The sequence below is a fragment of the Cavia porcellus genome, unplaced genomic scaffold (assembly GCF_034190915.1).
Source record: "Cavia porcellus strain 051 isolate PalLab524CR breed Dunkin Hartley unplaced genomic scaffold, mCavPor4.1 scaffold_10, whole genome shotgun sequence".
In the NCBI taxonomy this organism is placed as follows: Eukaryota; Metazoa; Chordata; class Mammalia; order Rodentia; family Caviidae; genus Cavia; species Cavia porcellus.
Window position 1 is genome coordinate 31,950,016 of NW_026947493.1, and position 12,157 is coordinate 31,962,172.

At 41.8% G+C, this 12,157-nt stretch overlaps 1 non-coding gene across 1 annotated transcript; it reads left to right on the forward strand.

Moving 5' to 3' along the window:
• Positions 1-1,579: 1,579 nt before the first annotated feature.
• LOC111754677 (small nucleolar RNA SNORA26) lies at positions 1,580-1,695 on the forward strand. Its single transcript, XR_002789355.1, has one exon. It is a non-coding gene; the product is annotated as a small nucleolar RNA SNORA26 (small nucleolar RNA).
• Positions 1,696-12,157: the final 10,462 nt, after the last annotated feature.

Genomic DNA, 12,157 nt, shown 5'->3' on the forward strand with positions numbered 1-12,157 from the left:
CACTAAATATATAGTATAACACTACACATGTCCCAGTGTATATAACCGGTTCTGCCACCTTGTTTTCCACTTAATTTTCAAATTCAGAGAGTAGATGAGATATCCTCCACAGAAAACTAATTCCATAATGCCATTTTTACCCACAACATTTTACCAACCCCTCATTTTGGACATTTACCTTAAGGCCTATCTTTTAATTATTAGAAACAAGTCTGCTCGTACACATCCTTGACTATACATCTTTGTATATATTTTCAATTATTTTCTTAAAACCAGTTCCTAGAAATGGAACAGCAGTGATTTCGGAAGATGTAGCTGCAGAGCGGTGACCACAGAGCTTCCCTGCAGGATGACCACAAGGTCAGCATCCGTCCAGGAGGAGACCGGGGTGCTCAGCTCCCCAAACCTCTCCAACACTAGGTATCTCTGTGTTTTTGGTTTTGCCCATCTGATAAGTGAAGATAATACTCCGTTGTTGCCAGTGGGCATATTTCTTTTTCTTTTTGGTTTCTGGGAGGCCAGGCCTCTTTTCTTACACTTGTGGGCTGTTTCAGGTTTCACCCACTAAGAGCTGCCCTTGTCCTGCTGTTGGCAGGGCTCTTGGGGGCGTCTCCTCCCCTCCCTCTTCCTGCCAAGAATCAGGCTCCATAGCTTGCCCTGAGTCTCAAAGCTCCGCACTGACAGAGCAGAACCCCACATGGCAGGGCTCTCACCCTCTGCCTGAAGCCAGTTAGTGGGATCCAGCTCCACGAGCTGTGGGCCTCGGACCACAGCCCCTCCTTCCCCTGGCCGGTCCCTCTGCCTCACCATGGAGACTTTAGAAACCAGATCTGCTTACAGGAAAAAAAAAATGTTTTCTCCAAAGTTCCAAATCTGTGCAGCAAATACATTCCAGGGGAGATTATTAGCACAACTCAAGGAGTCTTTTCAGAAAAACTTACCAGAACATTCCTTTAAAACCCAGTGTTCTCCACAGATTTAAAACACTATTGTCTATATGCCAAGATCTATCACAATTGATAATAGCACAGCCACTGACGCAGGATCTGTGCTGGTTAGAAGCTTGGCTCTGGGTCTGGGCAGCTGCCCATACACATAGAAACAGATATCCCGTGTTCCCTGAAACACTGCTCACAACTGCAAAATCAGTGAGAGCAGGTGGGCCTCTTCCTCCTAATTTTAGATTGTGCATGGAGTGGGATGGTGGGTTCTGAGCTGGGCTTACCTGCAGACAGCAGGAATCCAGCCGGTGTGAATCTGGGCTCCTGGCGTTTGTCTCCCACATCTGCAGAGTGCAGCTGCCTCTGTTCTAAGCAGCTATGACCCTGTCCCCCAGTGAAATGCAGCCACACAGGCTCCAAGTACGTGGCCAATGATGGCCAGGGGGTTTCTGGGTACAGGTTGGATGCAAAAGCCCATATCCGGCATTCCCTTTATCGAACGGAAATTTATGTTCAAAGACTCTGTCAGCTGAACAGTGGCTTTAAGAGATCTTCAGTCCATGAGATATTGACCAGGCAAGAGTGTAGGAAGTAGAAAACTTCACTAAAAAATAAAAAAGTTCCAAATGGTCCCTAATGTCCCCTCATAAAACTGAACCAGTGCTTTAGGAAGCTACTCAGTAGGTAAAGTAAGTCTCTGTACAGCACGGACAGATTATCGAACTCTCCTTTGGTCCTTTCTAGACTCACAGCTACCCCTGAATGAAAGAACCAACACATGAGCAGTAAACAACCTAAATTCCCTAACGTACAGACACACAAGTTACGATGACTTCCTCACAAACGGCTGTGCAGACATAGGACAATTGATTGAATCTGAACTGCTATAGTGCAAAGGTGCCTTGGATACAGATCATTAAGGGACAAAGCACAACACAGATTAATAATTTAGTGTGAAGTCATTTGCATTTTCCAAAGCATAGATGGAACACGGTAGACATTAATGGAAGGAGAGACAGTTCCTGGGTAGATGCACCAAAAGTTACTTACAATGGTTTCGTCTCGGAGAGGGATGTGGATTTGAAGAATTTTACATGTGTCTGCATTGTTTACATGTTTAAATTTTTTTATTTTATCGGCACATTTTAAATATACATAATAATATTCATCAAAGGGAATTTGTGCCTGTACGTGACAACTCTTGCGTCTTCTTTTTTCCCCATTTACCTCCCCTCTCTTCATCCTCCTTTGCCTCTTTATTAACAAGTGCTTTGCTTCCATTTTCCCTTCCTATTTGAACAGTTTTTTCACATTTCCTGATATCTAATTATACATTTTGGTCCCTATTTATACTTTCAGTTCCTCACACAAGAAAAACATGGCAGTATTTAAACATATGTGTCCAATTTCTTTCACTTAAGAGTGTGGTCTCAGTTTGCATGCATTTACATAGAAATGTCTCAAACTTATCGTTCTTTACAGCAGAGTAGTACTCCATTGTATAAAAATCACATCTTATTCATCCATTCATCAGTTGATGGGCATCTGGGCTGTTTCCAAGATTTAGCTATTACACACTGGGCCACTATAGACATAAGGGTTCATATACTGCTGTGGTATGATGCTTTTAATTCTTTTGGGAATATACCAAGAAGGGAATAGCTGGGTCAATGGAACCCCTAGTTTTAGTTTTTTGAGGAATATCCATACTGATTTCCACACTAGTTATATCAATCTATACTCTCACCAACAATAAATAACTGTTCCTTTTTCTCCCCAGCCTCACCAGCATCTGTTAATGATTCACTTCTTAATAGCCATTCTCTCTGGAGGGCGATAGAATTTCAGCATTGTTTTAATTTGCATGACTTCAATGACCAGTGATGCTGAACACTTTTCCATATTTTTATTTTTCATTTGTATTTCTTTATATTAGAAATGCACATTCATATCAAATGCTCATTTTTATATTGGGTCTTAAATAGCAGGGGAATCAGAGTTTTTTGAGTTTTTTGTATACTCCAGGTATCAGTCTTCTGTCTGAGGAACAACTGGAAAAGCATTCTCCCACAGCGTGGGTTGTCTCTACTCTGTTGGTGGTTTCTTTTGCTATGCAAAAGCTTTTTTATAAGACAAGATCCCACTATTGATTTGTGATAGTTCCTGTGCAGTCGAGATGTTGTTCATAAAGTCTTTGCCTACATCAACATCTTCAGGAGTTCTATCTATTCTCTCTCCCAGCAGAGTTAGTATTTCTGTTTTAACATTTGGATCTCTGACCCATTTCAATTGTAGTTTAGTACATAGTGAAAGATATGAGTTTAGAATTAATCTTCAGCATGCACAGACCCCGTTTTTCCAACCATTTATGAAAGAGGTTATCTTTCTTCAGTGAAGGTGTTTGACTCCTTTGTAAAAGGTAAGGTAGATGAGTATGTTTGGAGTTGTTTCTGCATCTTCTAATCTGTCCCACTGACCCTCTGGTCTGCTGTTTTGTTTTATTTTGTTGTTCTGCTATATTTTTTTTCTTTTTTATTCTCTTTTTGCCAGTTCCATGCTGTTTTATCACAGTAACTTTTTGGTACATTTCAAGTCAGGGATTGTGATGCCCTCTGCCTTGTCTTTGTTGCCCAGAATTGCTATTGCTATTTCTAGGTCTCTTCTTATTCAAAATTGTTTTCTCTAATTCTGTGAGATATGCCACTAGTATTTTGATCAGGGTTGCATTAAATATGTATGACAATTTTAGAAGTATGATCATTTTCACTATATTGGTTCTTCCTAATCAAGAACAAGGGATATTGCTTCCATTTTCTGATATCCACTTTGATATCCTTTTTCAGAGTATTGTAGTTTTCTTACTTGTTTTTATTTTAAAGGAAGTAAAACAACACAACAAAACAGTGAGAACAATATTGGATTTCAAAAACAAGACAAAAGAAAACCATCCATAGTTACTAAATTGCATACTGTTATTCTCTAAATAGATGCCCAGTCTACTGGCATTAGGCCTGTAAAGTCTATCAAACAACACAAGCATTAAGTTGTTTTTTGTTTTTTGTTTTTGTTTTTGTTTACTTTAGTTGCTATCATCTCAGCCTGTATTCCTCCAACTTAGCCACTTGCTTACTGGGGTGAGAGTGGGGCAGGACTCTTCTTGTCTCCCAGCCCACACACTGGTGGCTCACGGGAAGGCACAGGTTGTCTGCTTGGTTCTCCTCCTGGCATGTATGGCTGCCTCTGCCTCACAAGAAGATACAGATTGGCTTCTTGGTTCTCCTCTTGGTCCATGGCTGCTGCTGGCACACTGGAGGCACAGGTTGGCTTCACTACTGTAGTTTTCAATGTAAACATTTTTTACTATCTTCATTACATTACATTACATGGATTCCTAAGGTTTATTTTTTAGATGCTACTGTGAAAGGGATTGTTTCCCAAATTTCTCTCTCAGTGAGTTTTTGTGTGTGTGCAAGAATGCTATTAATTCTTGAGCATTGATTTTGTGTTCAGCTATGTTACTGAATCAGGTTATTAAATCTAGAAGTCTTTAGGGAAGTTTTGGGGGCCTTCTAGTAGAGAGAGCATCATGTCATCTGCAAATAATAATCATTTAACTTCTTCCTTTCCAATCTGTACTCCTTATATTTCTTTCTCTTGTCTAATTGGTTTGGCTAATGTTTCCAGAGCTATAATGAGTAAGAGTGTTGATAGTGGACATCCTTGTCTTAGTCCTGATTTTAGAGTGAAAGCTTTCAGTTTTTGTCCATTTAGTATGATTTGGCTGTTGGTTGTCATAGGTGACTTTTAATCAGATTGAGATAAAGACCTTCTAGTTTAATTTTCTGTGCATTTTTATTAGGAATAGATGTTGGGCTTTGTCAAATGTTTTTTGACTTTATTGAGCTGATCACATGGTTTTTTGTCTTTGGATCTGTTAATATGATGTATTACATTTATTGATTTGTGTGTGCTGAACCATCCCTGCATCTCTAGGATGAATTCCACTTGATCGTGGTGCATAATCTTCTTGATGATTTGGTGCATTCTGTTTGCCAGTATTTTACTGAGATTTTTTGCATCTATGTTCATTAAGGAGGTTGGTCTATAGTTCTCTTTTTTGGTTGGATCCTTCTCTGGTTTTGGTATCAAGGTGATACTTGCTTCCAGGAATGATTTTAGGTCTATTGGTTCTCTTTCAAGTTCATTAAAGTGTTTCAGAAGTACCAGAATTAGGTCTTTAAATTTATTGTAAAATTAAGCAGTGAATCCATCAGAACCTGGGCTTTCCTTTGTTTATAGATTTTTAATTACATTTTCAGTTTTATTGACTGACATTGGCTAAATTAGAATTTTTATATATTCTTGATTCAGTTTTGATAATTCACATGTCTCTAGAAATCTGTTCATTTCTTCTGTGCTTTCCATATTTTTGGAATACAGTTTCTTGAAGTAGGTATTGATGATCTGAATTTCCGCAGAATGTTTTATGAGATTGGCTTGCTTTTCATTTTCTAGAAGCTTGAGGTTCAACATCAGGTTGTTTATCTGAGCATGCTCTGTTTTTCTAATATGAGAATTCACTGCTACACATTTTCCTCACAGGACTACTTGTATTGTATCACATAAGTTCTGATATATTTTACTGGCATTATTATTTAATTATAGAACCAGTCTAATTTCTTCTTTAATTTTATCTGTGACCCATTGGTTATTTAGGAAGGTGTCAATTTCCATGTGTTTCTGAAGTTTTTGTGGGTTTTTTTTAACCCTTCATTTCCAATTTCACTGAACTATGGTCTGATAATATGCATGGTATAATTTCAGTTCCTTTGCATTTACTTAAGCTGGTTCTATGATCTGGCATCTGGTCTATTTGAGAGAATGTCCCGTGTGCAACTGAGAAGAATGTGTATTCTGATGTTGTGTCTATACTTTGTGTACATACACAAAGTCCCTTTGTTCAAAAGTTTGATGTAGTTCTGATATTTCTTTGTTGATTTTTTGTCTACTTGATGGATTTGTTAAAGTAGGATATTGAGGTGCTCCATTTCAAATGTATTACTGCTTATTTGATTTTTCATGTCTGTTAATATTTGTTTTACATACTTGGGTGCACTTACATTTGGTGCATATACATTTATGGTTGCTGTATCTTCCTCCTCGATTGCTCCTTTTACAAGAACATAGTGACCTTCTTTTTCTCTGTTACTCATTCTTGACTTGAAATCCACTTTGTCTAGAATGGCTACTCTGCTTTTTTCCGGGTTCCTGTTTCATGGAGTATTGTTTTCCATCCTTTGACTTTCAGCCTACAAATTTCTTTTTGAATTAAATGTTTTTCTTGTATACAGCATGTTGTTGCCAGTTGGTTTCTTTTGATTCTTTGTTGTTTTCTCTTCTCAATGTGAATTGACTCTTCTCATTGATGGACATAACCATAACCAAAATGTATTTATTGACTTATCCTTTTTATGTTTACTTTCTTATTGTTGATTCCCTCCCACCCCCCCATTTAATTATTTGCCTTGACTGGTGGCTGTGTTCTGCTTGGGTTCTTGGAGTTGCTCTATCCCTTTTCTAGAATGTCCGGAACATTTTGAAGTGCGGGCTTGTGAAGATTGTTGAAATTATTACCACAAACTTGCTTTAATATTTCATAGCCAAAAAATATATTTGAAAGTGTAAAAGTGACCCTGTGGTAAATAATAATAATTGATAAGGTAACAAAGAGCACAGGGAGTACAAATCATGTGCCAGGTACTGTGTATTCTGTCATTTAATCTTAAAGCCAGCTGTAATTTTTTTTTTTGTCTTTTTCATTTTTTTATCAGTACCGGGGATCAAACTCACAACTGCCTGCTTGCAAGGCAGGCGCTTATGCCACTGAGCTAAATCCCCAGCCCCTGTAATTTTTTTTTTTTTTTTTTTTTTTTTTTTTTTGCCAGCTCTATTTTGGTCCCATTTTATATGTGAAGAAAATGAGTCACAGCTTAAGAAGCTGGTTAAGGCCAAATCCAAGTTCAAAACCATGATTCCTCCCTAGGCCTCTTGGAACAAGAATTTGGTGGGCTTCTCAGCAGGTCCGGTGTCAGCCGGACAAAGGCTGATGCTCTTGTTTCTGTGCACTCTGCTCCATCAGTTACAAACTGAGGGATCTGAACAAGTCATCCAGCCTTCCTGCGCCTCATGCACTCTGCGTAATGTGGTGATGGCTGGCTTCCTCCCAGGGCTTCTGCAGGCCTTAAACAGTATTGTGCCTGCTGCGTGGTTGGCCCAAGCTTAGCGTATAAGTAGCTGTCACTTAAAGAGCAGGACTCTGCTGCAGACAACCTGTGGCCTTAGGTAGGCCATCTCCTCGCTCTGAGCCCCTCTTGTCTGTAGAGTGGGGTGAACTGTACCTAACAACTAGGGCTGCTATTAAGATCAGAGAGCAAGACTAATGCCCAAGAATGTCAAGCCCCTCTTCCTCTGCTGAAAGGGAGTTTCTTTTCTCAGGAAAAGCGCTCTTTCTTAAATATTTTAGAAGTATCCAGAGGCCAATCAACAAAAGAAATCTCATCTGCAAACAAAATATTCAGGGGGGTGTCACCCATTGGCTGAGGGAGAGTGGAGAGTTTAAATTTTTATTGAAGAATAACCTACATATCCAAAGGTCAACTCTCAGACCTACATCACTTCATACATTTAGAGAAACTGAAAATATCTGTGTAATCACCACTCAGATCAAGAAACAGACATCAGCAGTGCCTTGCAAGCCCCTTCAGGGCCCTTCCCACTTATTAGGCCCCTTCCCATCTATTAGTGCCCTGCAGGAGAGTAACCACCATCCTGGCCTCTCTTGCTGTCAGTTAGCTTTCAATAGACAAATGTAGACGCCTAACACCCAGTGCTAGCGAAGGATTACACACTCCGGCAATTACAGACACTCGCAGTGGGGGTGTGAAGTAGTAAGGCCCTTTGACAGCCTCAGCCAAAATTTTAAATACACGTATTTATTGCTCTACAATTTCCATCACAGAGTCTGTCCTAAAGAAATGTTACACATGTGGGCAGAGAAGCAAGCTCAAGGATGTTTGGAGCAAATTATATGTAACAGTAGAAAGCTAGAAGTAACCTATATTTCCAACTAAAGGGGATGGATTTTAAAACAAAACTATCTGCCATCACACCATGCCATACACAGTAGGAGATCAAGGAAGCGCAGTGAATCTACATGCTTTGACATAGAAATATTCCCCAAAACATTGCAGACAAACTGCAAGCCAAGCGTTCTGGTGCAAGTCTGTAAACCCAGCACTCTTGAAGGCTGAGGTGGAAGAGTCACAGTTTCAAGCCCAGGCTGGACAACTTAGCGACTTAGTTAGACCCTGTCTCAAAAGGAAAAATAATTTTTTTAAATGCTACCACATCAAAAACAATATATCTCTGGGACATTACTGGGGTCCATAAAGGGAAATGTGCTGTTTAAGATCTACACGGAACTGGGTTGTTCCAGACGTGAAAGCCGTAACGGACTCAGCTACAGGGAGGTAGAGTGGCCTTCATTCCGCTGCCTAGGCCAGTGGCTCCTCACCCAGTGGCTTGGCCTGGGTTCCAGCAGGGCAGTTTTCTGGCCTCCAAGACCCAAAGGGCTAGATGAATAGTGCAGTGAGAAAACCCTGGAGACCAGAATCGTGGAGCCGTCCTTTGACAGAGAGGCCCCCTTGTTCCAGCACCTCTGCTCCGTGTGATGTAAGTGGACCTCAGGAAGGGAACACACCCCAGAGCCTGGCGTCAGCTCTACAGAGGCCAGCACTCTAAAGGCAGGATTGCTGGGTTTGATCCTCTGTCCCTAGGGATGGAGGTGAGGAGGGCAGGTGTCACCTCACGCGACAGGATGGCTTTGTGGAAGATGTGGAGGTAGAAGCTTGGGTGGGCTTTCTGTGGGGTTTGGGAAGACAGCAGGCAGGACCTGGCTTCCCCCACCAAAAAAATTATTCAACCTTTAAGAATTAACTTGTTGGGAAAGCTGGCCCAGCATTACCCCATGGAGAAGGGTTCCTGAACTTTCTAAACCTCAGTTTCCTCTTCTATAAAATGAGCTGTCAATACACACACACACACACACACACACACACACACACACAGCCTCCGGAGTCAGACTGCTTTGCATCTATCTACTCCTAGAGTTACCACTTGTAGACTCTGCATCCCGACCTGTTCAAGACTTCAGCTTCCTTCCTGGATTATGAAAAGCAGAAGGCTTGCTTGTTCCTAATCTCAAAGTTCTATCATGAGGCTTATATGGGTCCACACCAGCAGGGTCTTTTCACAGTGCTTCGCGCTAGCATACACTCAGGAACTCTTTGCTATGATTTGTAGGTTAATATTTATTTGCTGAGCCCCTCTGTACCGAGAGTTGGGCAAAGGCACAGAAGATACAGCACTGAACAAGGCTCTGTTCTCTGTTTGTGGTCTGCTGGAATCCCTCTCATTCACTCCAGATTTCAAAGACAATACCCTGAGGTCCTTCACCTCTCCAAAGTTTAGAATTCAGGCACCTGTGCTTTACTAAGATGTAATTTGCCAGCTCCTCACTCTCACTGCTAATCCAAAGCACTGTGTATGAAAAAAATCTAAATAGTGAAGACATCAAAAACATAACATAAAAATAGATACAATCACCATTGGCAGGGTTTTCTATACCTAGACAGTTACCTGCCCTACAGCCCAGAAGTTCAACTGCCAGGGGTCTGCCCAACAGAACCAAGAGCTCGTGTTCACCCAAAAGTCCACAAGAGGATGCATGTTTGGAGAAGCTTGATTAACAACAGCCAGAACCTGGATGTCCATTCATAGCAGAAGGTGTCACTGGCCTGTGAGATAGTCTCAAACAGGGAAATCAGTCAGCAGCAAAAAGGAATAAATTATGAGACAGGAGGACATTGATGACTTTCAGATATACTGCCCAGTAAAAGAAGCCGGACCCCAAAGAGTAAGTTCCTAGATCCCATCTATGTGAATTTCTGGAGGAAGAAAATCAATTCCATGGGCCAGAAGCCAGGAAAGTGCTTACTCTGGGGTTTGCTGGAAGAAGAACACAGGTTTTCACTGGGAAGAGGAGCAAGCATCAGGGAAGGCTTCATAGCTGACTTGGCAGTGGTTACGGAGGTGGAACGCTGCATAAAAACTGAGCATGGAAGGTTAGTATGCTGTGGGGTGGCGTGCTATACCTCAACTTTTAAAATATTTAAAAACAAACAAAGCAAGCTTCCCCAAATGCTATTTTGTGTGTTGGGATACTGGTCTCCACGACACTTTCCAAAGTGAGGCATCAGCTTCTCGGGGACACAGTGAGCAAAGGAGAAAAGTTGAGACCTTGCAGAAAGGATCACTGGTGTCTCCGATGACTGATCCCAAAAGACTTTTCTCAAGAATCAGGGCATGAAAACCAGTCCAGGGCAGCATCAGGAGGGACAGGAGAAATGCCTTCGCTTCAGCCAAAATGGACTTGGATATTTTGTGCTCTGTATAAGGGCACTGCCTCTGGAAACCTGTGCTAGCTTTCACTAACCAGGGTCAGAACTGAACTAATAGCTACCAGGACCTGTTTTTCAACAAGTCCTTCACGCACAGGGACTGGCTCCTGTGCAAGGGAGCTGCACCTTAGGAACTGCTGGCTTCGTAATGCGAATGTTACCTTTGGGACCCAACCCTGCTTCCCACGTCTGTGGAGGGAGCTTGTGTCTCCTTTGGACCCTCTGGAGTAGATCGGTTTCTATGTGCTGGAATTTTCTTCTGTAGATGAGATTACTTATCCGTTGTATTCTTGAGTTTAAAAAGATGAGAAAAGCTTGGCCAGCACCCAAATACTCTGCTTCTTTCATGCACTCCATGTGGCAAAGCACAGAAAGGGAGTCCGTGGAGGAAAGCACAGGACCCCAGACCCTTCTGCCCTCCCCAGTAGTCCCAGGGCAGGCTGCAGGAGTGGCCTCCACTGATTGTGGCCCTGGCTTCTCTGTGGAACTGCATACTCTCCTCTGGGCAGAAGCTCAACAGAAAGAATATGGATTTGGTACCCTTTATAACCATGAGGTCATCAGAAATCTGGAAAGTCTAGGAACTTAGCACGGCCAAGGGGAGCCTCAAGGGACAGGACAACTCAGTGTAATATGGTGAGTTGGTCACTTTTCTCTTGCTGAGACAAAACACTCAACAACTAAAATGAAGGAAAGAAAGGTTTATTTAGCTCAGTTTGTGGAGGTTTCAGTCCATACGTGGCTGGCTCCAAGGCAGGTGGCACATGGCAAAGGGCAACACTTTATGGTGGCCAGAAGACAGCAAGAGCAAAAACAAAGCAGGAGAATTAGGCTCTTCCCTCCTTTATTTTGTATGCAGGTTACCGGCCCAGGGCAGGTGTAGCACCTACACATATAATCCCAGCATTGCACCGTGAATCAGTCACAAACTCTAGAAGCCTGTCTGCATGACTGTGTGAGGCTCTGGGGGGAAAACTAGACACAAACCATAACATGTGGTGTTCTGAATGGGGTTCTGGAACAGGAAAAGAAGACATTAGGTAAAAAACTAAGAAAATCTGAATCCAGGCTGGACCTCAGTTAGTAAAATACATCAACATTGATTCATTAATTATAAAAATGTACCATACTAGACGCATGTACATCTATGTTCATATAAGATGTTCATAAAAAACTAAGTGTGGATTACAAGGAACTGTCATATGATCTGCTTAATTTTCCTCTAAATCTAAGACAATTCTAAATAAAAAGTCTTTAAAAAAGAAAAGAGCATGAGTCACATAAATGTATACACACACACACACACACACACACACACACACACACACACACACTCCAAGGACTGCAGAGACCTGTTTCTCTGGATAAGCTCCCTCCCCTCCTTGTCCCAGCTATTCCTTGCTGAGGCTCGGGAATGGATGAATATCTACCTAATGCCCTTCTGCCAGCCCCCTCCCCTGGGATGGCACCCCCTCCACATAAGCATTGCTTTCTTCCACAGAAAGAATACTCTCCTCAGGCCAGAATTCATAGTGAAAATGAAAAGCAAAGACTAAACAGCTTAGGTAAGTCAGACCCTCCTAGTGCTCCCTTAGGCCTGGGCAGAGGCAGCCCTGCACTCCACAAAAGCACATCCCTGCACCCCAATCCTCCTGAGCCCCGCTTTAATCAACAACAGGTTTGACTTCCCCTGCACCA